Below are 15397 nucleotides of genomic sequence, written 5' to 3' on the forward strand. Positions count from 1 at the left end.
CAGGACAGTGAATACAGTATTACAATCTTTTGGAATGCCATGGAAAAATTGCGTTGCATTTGGAGCAGATAATGCATCTGTGATGCTAGGTGTACATATAAAGGCATAGATGAAGAAGAAGAAATCTGTGTAAGTTCAGGGTTGTCCCTGTCATTTAATTCACATTGCAGCACAGTTGGCTGCAAGTAAATTGCCAGCAAGAGTCGATAAACTTCTTATAGATATATATTTACTACAAAGACAAGCGGCAAGCGGCACAAGCAGTTGAAACAGTGCCAAGACTTGTGTGGCATTGAAACACAGAAGATTCTGAAACATGTGAACACCAGGTTGGTGCTTAAAAATAACTGTTTATATGTTCAAGTACAAGTCCATAAATTTAAATTTAGAAATTATTTTGATTGCAGTCAAGTATTGTAGATGTAGGCTACAGTTTATTAAACCATATTGATTAAACACTTAAAAAATCAGCAGCTCAAAATACTATTTGTGATTGCATTTTTTCCCATTTTTGTTTTGGATATGATTGTAGATAGCTCAGTCTAGGCAAGTGAATCGATAGATTCCTACAACAGTGGCCTGCACTAGTAGAGTTCTGCAAAGTAAACGAAGGTATGAAAATGTTACTAAAATGTTATACCGTTTGTGGTTTGTTACAATATTATTATTATTATTTATTATTTGTTTATTTAGTAGACGCCTTACAGAGACTAGGGTGTGTGAACTATGCATCAGCTGCAGAGCCACTTACAATTACGTCTCACCCGAACGACGGCGCACAAGGAGGTTAAATAATGTGATATCTTGTAAGTCACCCTGGATAAGGGCGTCTGCTAAGAAATAAAAATAAATAAATAAAAATAAGTGACTTGCTCAGGGTCACACAATGAGTCAGTGGCTGAGGTGGGATTTGAACTGGAAACCTACTGGTTACAAGCCCTTTTCTTTAACCACTGGACCACACAACCTCCTAAGTTTGTTTTATATTAATAATGGTTAGAAAAGTACTTATTGGCACATTAATGCTACTTGCATATACATGTATAATCAATAAATAGTCCATAAAGATTTTATTTTATGCTGAATCTCCTTCATATATATATATATTTTTTTTTAATTTTGAGCAGTGAACCACAGATTAAATGGCAAAAAGAGGTAAGTCTCAGCCTCTCAGTGTATCTTAACCTTATCAGACTGACTACTGTGGTCTAAATTGCCTCTGTGAGAAGCAATATGGTACAAAGATGAACCATTTTTGTATTTTTTATATATAGCACCCACCCCCCACCCCCGTTTGTGCTAGGATTTTACTAGGGCTTCCACCACACACTTTGACATAGGTTCTATGGATTTTTATCTTACAAAGTTGGCATCTCTGGATCATATAATTTCTGACATTTACTATCTTATTTGGTAAACGTTGATATTTACCGGTAAAACTTAAGGTTGACCAAATTCAGACATTTACCGTAACATATACTAATAGATGGGCTGCAGCAAATTAAAAGGTTAAAATTGCATCATGGGTTTGAATAGAACATTTTCACTTGTGAGGATGGCCATTAATAACACATTCAATCCTGTTAAAGATTTGGCCATCCTTACTCATGTAAATATTTATGGTACTCAAATAACATTCTTGGAGTGCCTGTATCCTCTATTTATACACAAGAATGCTAAAGGGATTGTAAAAAAAATCCCATTTTGAATATAAGCATAAACATACAGCAGGATCAGTTCATGATATGTATGTTGTTGCATGTAAACTGTGTGATAAGGCAACAGCCCTTCCACCTTCTCCAATTTACTGGCAGAAAAACTTGAACATATTGGAAGTGATTGGAAATAAAATAAACAGAAGGTTGTGTGTGTGTGTTACCAGGCAACTAGAATATGAAAAGGAGAAGGAATTAAAATACAAAAAAAGAGTTTCCAGTAAAGTTTACGTTGTTCAAAAAAAAAAGTTTTGTAAAAATACATTTATCAGACTATTAACTCAATTAGACCATTGAAGAATGTATTTGGATGTTTCTCAAGATGGAGCACTGCTGTTGAAGTGTGCTGGGAAGAAAAGGCAGTGCTGGGAGCAAGGTTACTCTGGTATGCTCCAGCCCACTGTGCTTCATCGGAAGTGACTTTGGCTGCTGCGGACGAGAGTCTGGTTGTTGTTTTTATGCTTCTGTAAATTAAAAATGTTATATTAAATCATAAAACCAATGAATTTTCATACCTTACAGCAGAATTGAAGCTGAAACCTAACAGAATAAATAATAGCTGAGCAAATCAAAGCACAATTAATTTTTACCATTGTGTCTAAATGTTGTTGAGCACACCATTCCTGGATCAGCGTATTTACAGTAAATGTATTAGAAGCTTGATCAAGCACATGGAAAGACCCCCTCTGATATAATATGAGGGTCATGATACGATATGTATCACGATACAGTAGGTTAAGCATGAAACATTTAAAAAAATCACAATTGTCTCGTTTGTGCAAGTGTTTGCAATAATGCTGGTAAAGCACTTTTGGTCAAATAAGCTTCACGAGAATTCAGACCAATTCAAGCGCGCTCGAGTCGACTCAAGTTGGCTGTCCATGGAAACGAGGTAAAATTGTGTACAGTTGTAACATGGGAAATAGCAACTCCCATGCTCAGTGTTAGTGAAGTCTTGATCTGACAGCATGTAACACAGAAAGCTCCTCTGATTACATGTTACTGTTTATTTTTCAGTAAAAACAAGTTTAAATTGCAGTGAGTTGGTTCTGCTATTTACAATATTAAATACAAATGTTTACATAACACTTAAACATGTTTGGTAACTTTGGTAACTGTTGCATGAAACTGGGGTTACAGTATTCTGCTGGTGTTAACTCAGCACCTATCTGTGTTTACAAGCACTTGTATTCGATGAAATTGTTATTATTATTATTTGTTACCGTCCTTCTCGCACTTCAGTTTATTAAATCATGTGATATGCATTTTTTTCCCCCTTATAGACCGACATTATAGTGCATTCATAAATATTAACACATGCTTTTAAAGGGAGAGGCAGCATTTTTGTGTTACAGGCGCCAATGTGCCTAACCCCAAAAAAACTGTTTACAATTTTGTTTTTGTCACATTTGCAACCATTTTAGTCCCAGTCCGGAGCCCTGAAAATCCGAGGCTTACACATTTTACACACAGTGTGACTTATGAGATTTTAAACTGGCCAGAGCAGGTCAAATTTCGCTGTTGCCCAGATGAGCTTAAACAACGTTAATAACCCGCCTCGGCTCAACTTCCGTTTTGCTCCGCTGCTGGCGGATTTGACAAAAACACCCCGAACACAGTGAATGGTAGGTGAAGCTGTTAGAGTACATGCTAACAAATAATATTCTATAATTATCAGTGTAGACACAAATTAATGCATGCTCAAGTTTAATGTCAGCAGACAAAATTACTTTATAAAAAACAAAACAAAAAATACAAGGGTCACTGTATCGATAATTGTATCGTCAAGAAAAATATCACGGTTCACCGCATGAATCGGCACACCCCTAGTTTAAATACTGTTGACTACATGCAGGACTGTAACCATTCTCAATTTATAATGCAAGTAAGCAGTTTCAAATTCCACTATTTCAGTATCTTCAACATAGAATTGAATGTGTCATATACTCTAGATCTCTGGTGCTACACTATATTTTTGGTTATACTACGCATTTATCATAGTTTACCAGGTTTGACGTGTTTTTTTTTGTTTGTTTTTTTTAATATGCTTTACCATACCTCTCTGTGCTTTACAATGCTTACATATGTTTTGCTTTCACTGTGCTACACTTTTACTGGGAAACTAAGTTAATATTTTTCAATTATTTCACAATAATGTAAGATAAATTAACATCTAATAGAAATAACATTAATTGTGTTTCGAAATATTGTTTTAAGTATACAGTACTTTGTGATCTGAAGGAATGTTGATACCGTGCATAAAATGAAAATCTCAATAGGAACTTGTGAGAGATACAGAAGACACAACAGTGCTTAAACTAACAAGAAACATTTTAAAAGGTTAAGGCTATATTGTATTTATTTTATGTTTGTTAATTAGAGGTAGAAAGGTACAGAAAAAAACTGTAGCTCTCTTAGACTGGAACTGCATACCCTTATGTTCACACATTTGTCTTATTTACTTCTACAAAAAATGCACACTTGGCATTTCTTCTTTTTTTAAGCTTTGTTTACTGTTCATGATTTAAGCTACAGCAAATTGCCTATGGACCATAAAAACTCCCCTTTAACACAGTGCCTTAACCATAAGAACTTCCCATTTAAAACTCCTACAAATTTGCGTTTTAATACGATTCATGATACATTTAATTTTCACTTTTTCAGGACTTTTTCCAATGTGCAAGATGATGCAAGGCCCAAAACTTACTAGCATAAGTGAAAAAAAAAGTCTTATTAAAAACAAAAGTTTAACAAACACCTAACATTATACACATTGTGCCAATTATATAATTGTGTGCGTAAGCTTGCAGGAGACTAACAGGATGGGCTTGTGGGTGATCTCAGACCAGGAAGAGAATTGATTTTTTCTTGTTTCTAAAAACAGCTTCAGACTCTGCAGGTGGTTTTATTGCTACATGTGTACAATCAGTTAGTCCAATTATCTGAGGCATTCCTGTATCTTGATAAAAAATAAAACGTAATTTGCTGTTGCTCAGCCACTTATAGTGGGAATCTAATAAAAGAAGGAACTCTTTATCAAGGCTTCAGTTACAACACTAATGATCTTGCATACTGAAGACTGGGATACACCCTGCCTTGCAGCATTAAGCCTGGGACACACAGCGTATGCGGCAGAGGTTTCCAAAGTAAGCCAGGGACACACATGAGTGGCACGGCACCACTAGTTGGGAGCGGTGAGGGGCGATACCACAAAATTGGTGGACACACAACAGCACATGCGGCAGCAGTTTCTAAAGTAAATCATGCACCTACCAATACAGACCAACTGGTCACAAATTATGGACTGGAGTTCCAGTGATGATGAGACGGAAGAGGAAGAATTTCAAACAGCGGCTGCGTGGGGAGAACTGGAGAACAGTTTAGAGGCAGTAAAGAGAAATTCAATCTTGAACTGCTTTAATCAGAAAACACAGTAAATTGGAAAATTACTGTAGCTAAATTCAAATAGCTGCATGTCTTTTTCTGATAACAAGCTGAAACTCAGGCCAGCTGTTTACTTTCAGATTCAAACTCGGTGCCATTCTGAGACAAGGGGGCGGAACTAACAAAGCACGAACCGGCACTCACACAAAGGCAAGGCAGTTCAAACAGGGGCAGCGTGGAGAGCATCTGCGTGGGAACAATTGCTTCGTGGAAAAGTGCAAAATAGTTTAGAGGCAGTTTGAAAGGTGCAGAAACTAAACTTAAACCTACAAAAAAAAATAATTAACGTGGGAAATCCGAGAAAACCCATCAGAGCTAAAACAGGTGTGTGCAAAATGCTGCAAGATCAAGGACTTGCTTCAACAAGTAGCCTAAGTATGCTAGAAATGGAGCTGCAGGAAATGACAGAGCAACAGCTGTTTGAGGACCTGGCACACCAGAAAATCTTGGAAGATTGCACCCCTAACAGACAGAAAACCACCGGGGAGATAGAAGAGGGTTGAAACAGCTGGGTTCAGATAGGCAGAGATGGGAAAAAAAGAAACTTAGTCAAACACAACCACCAGAAATCAAAACGTCAAAAAAATTTGACCAACTTCAAAATTTAGATCAAAAGAATGAAAGGAACAACATCCAGGACCCCATAAACGGTGCTGGCCAGGTAGCAAAAAAAAAAAAAAGGGGGGGGAGGTCATGATTGTCGGGGACTCCATATTGAGAAACACAGCAAGTTTAGTGTGCAGTCTGGACCCCCTTACTACAACAGTGTGCTGCCTTCCGGGAGCCTTTGTCACGCACATCACTGAGAACGTGGACAGACTCCTAGAACGAACAGGAGACGACCCGGTAGTCCACATCGGTACAAACAATATTGGAAGAGATAGATCCCTGCAAAACAAATTCAGAGAGCTAGGAAGGAAATTAAAATCATGCAACAGTCTCTTGAGACAGGGGTTGTACCAACAGACTGGAGAATTGCAAAACGTAATACTGATCCACAAAAAGGGAGACAAAACTGAACCAGGTAACTACAGACCAATAAGCCTGACTTCTGTTATATGTAAACTATAATAAGATCCAAAATGGAAAATTACCTATATGGTAACAGTATCCTGGGAGTATTATGTATTAGGGAGTGGTTAACATGTAGAAAACAGAAAGTACGGATTAGAGGAAAAACCTCAAAATGGAGCAAGGTAACCAGTGGAGTACAGGTCCTCTGCTCTTCCTAATCTACATTAATGACTTAGATTGTGGTATAGTTAGCAAACTTGTTAAATTTGCAGACGACACAAAAATAGGAGGAGTGGCAAACACCGTTGCAGCAGCAAAGGTCAATCAAAATTATCTAGACAGCATTCAGAACTGGGCAGACACATGGCAAATGGCATTTAATAAAGAAAAGTGTAAGGTACTGCACGCAGGCAATAAAAATGTGCATTATAAATACCATATGGGAGATACAGAAATTGAAGAAGGAATCTATGAAAAAGATCTAGGAGTTTATGTTGACTCAGAAATGTCTTCATCTAGGCAATGAGGGGAAGCTATAAAAAGGCCAACAAAATGCTTGGATATATAGTGAAAAGTGTTGAATTTAAATCAAGGGAAGTAAATGCTAAGACTTTACAATGCATTAGTAAGACCTCATCTAGAATATTGTGTTCAGTTCTGGTCACCTCACTACAAAAAAGGATATTGCTACCCTAGAAAGAGTGCAAAGCAGAGCGAACATAATTATTCCTGGTTTAAAAGGCATGTCATATGCGGACAGGCTAAAATAATTGAATCTATGCTGTCTTGAACAACGAAGACTACGCAAAGATCTGATTCAAGCATTCAAAATTCTAAAAGGTATTGAACAAGAACTAGGGGTCACAAATGGAGATTAGTTAAAAGGGCATTCAGAACAGAAAATAGGAGGCACGTTTTTACAAAGAGAATTGTGGGAGATTTGAACAAACTCCCCAGTAATGTTGCTGAAGCTGAAACCCTGGGATCCTTCAAGAAGCTGCTTGATGAGATTCTGGAATCAATAGCTACTAGCAACCAAACAAGCAAGATGGGCCGAATGGCCTCCTCTCATTTGTGACCTTTCTTATGTTCTTATGATATGCCATTTAGCAGTATAAGTCCAGTATATGCAGTTCATTTATTAAAGAAAACACTGTTATTTACGGACCAGCTCTAATTTAGTAGAGCAACAATTGCCTTATGTTTCTGAAAGCTTCATTTTCCCCCCTTAACTTTCTGTTACAGAATGAAGTATCAAGAACTATGTTACCCCTAACAGGCACCAAATAAAACCAGGCCAAAATGTTTTGAATGTAATTTGGTGTTAACATGTCTTCTTGTTACTTATGTGTCTGATGAAGTAGTATAAGATATTAATCACACAAATCATGTTGATAAATATTCTGAAGTTTTCATCCAGATCCATGCAATCATCTGATTGGTTAGAGTTGCCGCTGTGGGAAAATGTCTCAGCTGCAGAACATCGCTCGCCTAGTGTTTTGCCGTTCTAAAAGTCTGTCGCTGTGATACTTTTCCGCTGTGGTATTTTTTCGTCAATGTGTGTTCAGTCTCAATAATAAATGGTGAATGATACGCACAGCAAAATGCTGCTTTTTCTGCACGATACCACGCGGCTTTAGACAGCTATGCTAGTCCATAGCCATAAAAATGTAGGGCCAGTGACTTTGGTCAAAACTAGAATTGGGTGTGTTCTGTTGGTGGAAGTTTCCAAATTCACCTTAAGGAATTCACAGAGATCATGAATGGTTTGCTTATCAAACCGATAATGTCTCAAAACTTGTTCATTGGTAGCATCCATAAAGGTGACCCTGGAACAAAAAATTCATTCAGCAGGGTATGGTCTGGTCCTCTGTTGTTCTACATCCTCTGCAACAAAAGCACCAAAGCCATCTTGCCTTTCTCTGATCAAAAATCCCAGTTTCAGCAGGGGTTTATTTAATACGTGTACATTTACACTATTAACATCAATGGTATAAATGTACACTTTGAAATTACGTGAAAATTGGCCTTAACATCCTTTGTATGTTTAGTAAAACGTAAATTTACTTGGTGTGAGCAGGCAGTTAGTAGAGTACATTTACTCAAATCAAGAATGTAAAGTATAACTACTTACCTTGGAAAATTGTAAAAATTAGTAGATTTACATAAAAAAAACAGCCCTTACTTATAAGTAAACACCTTTACTAACTTGGGAAAAAATCAGGCCCATAATATGAGAATAAAAATATTAAAAACAATCAGGATTACAATAGAAAATATATTACCAAGGTAGGAAAATGTTGTTCTTGTGAACACTGCAGGGTGTTCTGTAACAGTTTAACTTCTAACAAATCACAACAGAAGGATGCTGCCTGTTTTAAAGACAGTCAAAACACTGGAGAATATTTTCAGCACTAGTCAACTGGATAGTTCCTTTTCCCAGACGGAACCCTCCCCCAACACACATTTCTGTCTATTGGATGTGTTTTAACAACCAAAATAAAAAAAAATTAAAAATCAAGCAAAAGTTATTTTTTCTTTACTGATGATCTTTTTTTGTTTTCTAAGACTTTGTTTTCACTCAAGTGAAGCCTTATTCTGCCAATCAGGTTTTGAGTAGAGCAGCGCAGTCATATACTATGTTTACATACTAGAATTGAATCTGAAAGCAAATGTTTACATTGCAAACTCAAATCGGGTTTGGAGAAATCAATTCTTTTCAACCTATTCACTTGAATCCGGTTAAAACCTCAACCCAATTACAGCTCAAAACTCATGCAGGATACATAGAGGATTTTGTAAATCAATTTCCCACCAGTATAGCAGATGCCCTTTAACAGCTAACTGACTTTAGAATCATGAAACTCTCTTCAAACAGCGGTCATTACCCTTAATAATTGACCTTCGATTTCGTCTCGGGACAGCTGCAGTAGTCATTACTGGGACACACTGCAGCATTAAATGCCTCGCTTTGAGTTCAGTGGCTAATGCATACAGTAGTTAAACTCATACTTGTGCAAAAATGCCTTAACATATTCTGCTGGAAAATACATGACCTGATGATATACAATTGTCTTAAAGCTCCATACCTCTATTGTGCTCCAGTATCAACCTGAGTAACCATCATATGGGCTGATTAATTATATATATATAACAAAGAAATACAATACTAATGAAAAACAAAATGAACAAAAGCTCAATGTGTTTCCATATCCCCTGTAAATAGATTTTCTTTTATTGTTTGAATGCATACAGCACCACCAAGAGGTCATCTTTATGAAGTGCTTCACTTCCTTTTTTGACTTTTAAAGAGACAGAGAGAGAGTGTGTACAGGGAATTCAAAAACAGCAAACAGCTATATCCAAAGAGAATCAGGGCCTAACAGGATACTTACTCACCAATCACTAGAAATAAGAAAGAAGAAAAGTAGACACTAATTATTAAAATAGTGATTTTTTCAGTACATCAATTACTTTTGTATATGCATTGTGGCATTTCGGGGTAAGCTTTGCCACTTTCGTGACCTTTCACACTTGTCTTGTGTAAAATGAAGTACACTGGACCACAGCTGAATTCAAAACAGGGCATTCTTACCACCTGTGTCCAAGGGAGGTGCCTGTACATGTATTTATTCACAAAACAAAAATAGACAAACAAAAGCCTAACTCCTTCCAGGAGTGCTAACCTACACTTTACAAGTCCTTAATTATAACTGGACGGCCAAGCCATTTATCGGTACCCAAGCTCATAAACAAAGTACCTTTCCTAAGGTTCCCTACAGGTCTCTTCTCAGTCCTTCGCCTCAACACAGACATGCTAACAAACATTTCACCTGGTTTATATACCTGCCTGTCTAATTACCAGGCATGTGTCCCTCATTAAATTAGTGACAGGTGAGTTCCATGCTGCCTCAATAAAACAATTAAACCTGTGTGTAAAACAGCCTGTGACAGGGTACTCCCATGCCCCTGTGCATATTTCATGTTTTGTGTCATTTTGTATTTGTTGTATTATTATTTAAATGTACTGTTTTGCATGTAAAAACATGATGTTTTGTTATTATTGTTTATAGCCTGGATTGGGTTAAAATGCCACATCCATTTAAAATCGTGAGAATGGGGCTTTTCATTCCGGCACGCAGGACGGCTCCTTTTCTGGCTCTCGGGCAGGCAGATCCTCCCTCTCTGGCTCATGGCTAGGCAGCTTCTCCCCCTCTGGCTCTTGGGCATGCAGCTCCTCCTTCTCTGGCTCTGTATGGGCATTCTTGCCACCTGTGTCCAAACTCTTCACAGAGTCTGCACCAGTATGGTGGGACATCAGGGCACTCTCTCCAGTGGTGGGCCTATTCTCCACAATACTCACACCAGGGAGATCTGTGGACAGGTGCTTCAGGCAGCTGGTGCTTCTCTGGCAACTCTAGTTCCGTCCGCAGCAACTCTTGCTCCCTGTTGCTGTGGCAGCAACTCTGGTTCCTGCGCAGGCAACTCTGGCTCCAGTAGAATCAACTCCCCCTCAGTTTCAGGAAGGAGTTACTTGTGCTGGTAGATCTGACACTGGAATATTATAATTACAGTGTATATATATATATATATATATATATATATATATATATATATATATATATATATATATATATATATATATATTTTATGTTAAGCATTTTACAAGGGAATGTGGAACTTCTTCCATCACCACAAGGTGTCATAAATGCACCATGAGTGATGTAGCTATGGGATTTATTTACACTTTGTTGCAATTTATAAAAATCAAAAGTGAAAGATTCCAACCTTTTATGTTTTATTTTGAAAGCCACACTAAGCTAAAGGGAAACATTCTGGAAAATGAAGGCAGCACCAACCTTATTTAATAATAACGGCTACCTTTACAAAAACGTTTGGCACACAGACTGGAATGTTCATTTTCTAGATCAAATTGGAACGTTTCTGTTTCATCATTCTAAAATCTGACAAAGCCGGGTTTAATTATTAGTACGTTCTTATGATGCATGTTATATGAAATTAGCATAGCCCTGCCGTAATTACCAGAAAATGACGCCATTGGCGTGACACTTGTCAAAATAAAGGACAGGGTCAAGGGATTTTTTTTCAGGAATAGCACAGCAAACATATTGTGCTACCTCTATTTTTGTAATAAACGTAGCCAATGAGTATGATGTAGATTAGCATGGAAAAACTAATTCACCATAATGTCTCACCTTAAACAATGTATCATATGAATAAACAAGAGGATTTCACGTGATCCCTATTGCCATGCCCTTTCTGAGAGTTCCTGGTCTTAAATCATCTTTCATCACTTATGAACACTTCACATGTACTAACTACAAAGGAAAATTGTGAAAAGTGTCTGCTGCAAAAAATGGTTACCTGCTGTACATCACAGAAGACGTTTGACCAACTGCTTTGTTGGACACTTACGAAAATGAAGATCAATTCAATATTATTACCTATAACTAAACATTTTAATACGCTTTACTCTATCAGTTCTATGGGGACCACACTACCAAGGCTGTGTTCAACTGCACAAAAATGGTTAGCTAAAGTCCTGAACACATTTTCTTTTTTTGTTTATATGAATTTCAATAGAGTTTCATCGATTGCATGGGAGTAACATGGGAATAACAAATGTTTTGTTGTTATTTTGTAATTATGTTTCTAGTACTGAGGATAAAGTAAAACAATGGCCACAAATTCAAGTGGAACACCACATGAATAGAAGCTAATGCACTGGAAATCATAGCCATTATTTAAAAGTGCAACCGTTTTTTTTTTTTTAACATGCTCGGTGTATAGCGGAATACTGTTGTGTTATATGTACAGGTGTACCCTTCTTTTTATTAAAGCCTGATTGAAAGTTGTCAAAATACAGATGCACTAGTCTACTTTAATGCTTTTGCAACTTTGATACTGAGGATGATCAGTCTTGAAATTTATTCTAATGCAAGACAAAACTTGTATGTTTAAATTTTTTGGCGTCAGTAGATTCCCAAACACAATAAGAGACCATAAACTGAATATACTGTACACCCTGCTGATATAACCTAAACCCCACATGGATATAGAATTAAGGTATCGAAGTTTGTTAAATCCCAAAAGCAAGCATATCTTTTTATGCTGGATTTCTGATTTCTATATTTTAAATGCTGAAGTTGGTCAGCTTAAAGATTAAAGATTTTACTTAAATGTACTTTCCTTTTTTTATTGTTGGCCGATAATTACATTTTCTACAGAATGGTTTTAAATTATTTCAGCCACTTTACTGTGGGGGAAAAAACACATTCTTAATCAAACTGGAGGATGCCATCTGTCAAAAAAAGTGTGGCATATTCATGTGAAAATGCTGTATTGGGCTGTTTAAATCATATCTTCATGATAAAAGCCCTCTTCAAGATAAATCCTGGCCATATTAAAGGAATACATACATTTTTCTAATATTTAGTTTATTGTCCTTGGATGATGAAGCTGACTGTTTGGTACCTACTCGTACATCTGCCAGGTGTTATTGCTCATTTTCCATATAAGCAGTGCCTCAAACCATTCTATTGGGGAGTTGTGACAGAGATCGAATGAGTCTTAGTGTTAGATCTCCCTCTCGACCTGTGAGAGCACGGTATACGAGGAACAGAGTACCCTTAATGAAATGGCACGACAATTTATTCCGTAGGGTAGATGGAAGTCGGTCAGTTCGGAAGGGGGCGGAGCCATGGCACCCGAGCTCAGTGACCCAGACGGTAAGCGGCGTGGCATCCAAGGACTGGAGGAGCGGATGCGCTCGTTAACCTCGGGGTCATGGGCGAGGGTATAAATAGGGGGCATGGCTTGAGTGATCTGTTCCTTTGCATATGGTTAAATTATATGACCAAGAAGGAGCCCGTTTGTGAAATCGACCGTGAGTGTTTTGTGTCTGTGTCCTAACACTGTGTGTCTTGTGTGTTGTTTCACTAAAGATTACTGAGCACGATCCGGAGCTGCAGCCGCAGGCCAGCGACAAACCCGGACTTCACCACTCACCTTTTCACTACTGGAACTGTCTGTTGTTTGCACCTTTTAGCACTTGAATCACGCACTGTCTTTGTGTTTGTGTTTAGTGTGGGTGTCGGAACGGGACTTTGGGGTTGCGGGTCAAACCCGTAGGATTATAACGAGAAGTGATATACGCCGCTATATCACTTCCAGCACCATTATTATTTACAGGTTTTGCCTTGAGGCTCTGGACATTTATTAATTTAAATAAACACCCTTGCACCTGTATCAACGTTGGTCCGTGTGATTATTCTGCACTGCACTCACCTGCACGTCATTACCACTTTGCCACAGGAGTATAGTGGTTATTTCTGAGCAAACTAGTCTAGACAGCATACTCAAAATGTGATGCAAGAGGCAAATCATGTAACAAGCTGGCAACAGGTGTTTTTATGGTAATTTGACCCCACTATGAAAATCTCTGTTACCAAGTCGGATTTTTGGCCTGAAGCTCAGAATTAAAGATGGCCACCAAATAAAAAAATATATATCTACTTCTCTGGTTCTAGATCAGCTAGAGTTGAAATTTCAAAACTTTTTATGGGGTTATTGAGGTCTAGACATTCAATGGAATATGTTTTGTAAGTGTAGGAAAATGGGTGGCCTCCATCTGGCTATGAACTACCTGAAGACAATCGGTCAGCACATGGCAGGATGTGGTCTGGCTGAAACTTGGAATTGAAAGTGGAGTGTTGGCTGAAGGCTCAGTGTTTCAGGTAATGGAAGGAAAAGTTTACACTAAAGGTATGAGGATCCATAAAGTGACATATCAGGCACTGTGGCGTATCCTGCTCCCACATCTCCTCTCTAACATTGGCCAGCAGGACCAGGAGCTTGTGCAACATCTCTCAAATACTTCTGAAAACATCAAAGCATTGCTTTCCTTGCTTGCTACAGGCACTACATGCGTGAGTATGTGGACATTGAGTCTCAAGAGAATGTGAACTTTGCATTCTGGTGTAGCTACACAGAGATGATTTCTACACTGCTCATGTTCACGCGGGCAATTCATGATGGCCAGTGGGATCTTTATCTCTACGCTCTTTCAGAGATGGTGCCTCACATTGCCAGATACGACCACACAAACTACTTGAAGTCACTTACAATTTCAATTGCTGAAATGAATCAGCTCCCAGCGGAAGTCAAAGCAGCTTTCTGTAGAGGTGAATTAGTCATCAAGAGGTAGCTGCAGAAGTGTAACCAAGTAGATGCAGACCACGCCCAAGAGTGGATTGTTGGCACAGGCAAGGACTGGCATTATTGGTATCACAAATGAAACCTCAGCCTTGCAGCGATGGGCCCTTCCCTACCACTGGAGGACCGACATCACACAGAAAACGCTTCCAATATTTGGTCTTTATCCTTCCCCTGTGGGTCACTCTGAACTGTCTGCCGGTTGCCACAAGCGAGACCGAGAGGATGAGGAAGCTGTTCTTGGTATACTGACAATGTTCAATGTGTTCTCAGGGTATGCCAGTCCTGCAACGCTACAAAATGTTGCCACCAAAGACCTTGCTACTAAGAAATTTCAAACATTACTTCTTAATGCCAGAAGACATGAAGTTTGTGCAAAATGAAGATGGAAAGCTTGCAGTGATTTATCACCAAAAGTTGAAGATACATAATGCTCAGACTTTCAGTGACTTGTATAATGTGAAGATGTCAAAGACGTCAACAGAGAAGGTAATCAAGCCTGATAGAAGTGTATTACAGAGGCTCATCACAGCTTATGAGGGTGGGAGGCCAGTTGATCTTCCGTTCATCTTGAAGCATGAACTTCTCCTGAGGCCGGTTGTACTAACGAGATCAAAAAAACAGGATCGGATCCCGGGCTCACTGGAGCCGGATCATGAAAAGGCATTGTACTAAGCGGATCAGGATCAAGCTCCACTGATCCAAAATCTTGATCCGATCCTGGAGCTGTGCAGCCATAACTAGGGAAACTGACCAATGAGAATATGAGCGAATATGCGTGGCGCAGAGATTGAAGATTCTGAATGTCAGAAAATGAAGTGCATTTAATTTAAATGACATAAATCAGAAGCAACTTCTGTACATGTATAATTTAAAACTTAAGTGATTCTATAAAAACAGATTGAGTATATTAGTACCGGAATCTGGTTTTGTTTTGTTTTTTTAACTTCTAAAAATGTTTTAATAAATGTTACCGTAATTATGGTCAT

Source organism: Acipenser ruthenus, chromosome 5 (assembly GCF_902713425.1).
Source record: "Acipenser ruthenus chromosome 5, fAciRut3.2 maternal haplotype, whole genome shotgun sequence".
NCBI classification, from domain to species: Eukaryota; Metazoa; Chordata; class Actinopteri; order Acipenseriformes; family Acipenseridae; genus Acipenser; species Acipenser ruthenus.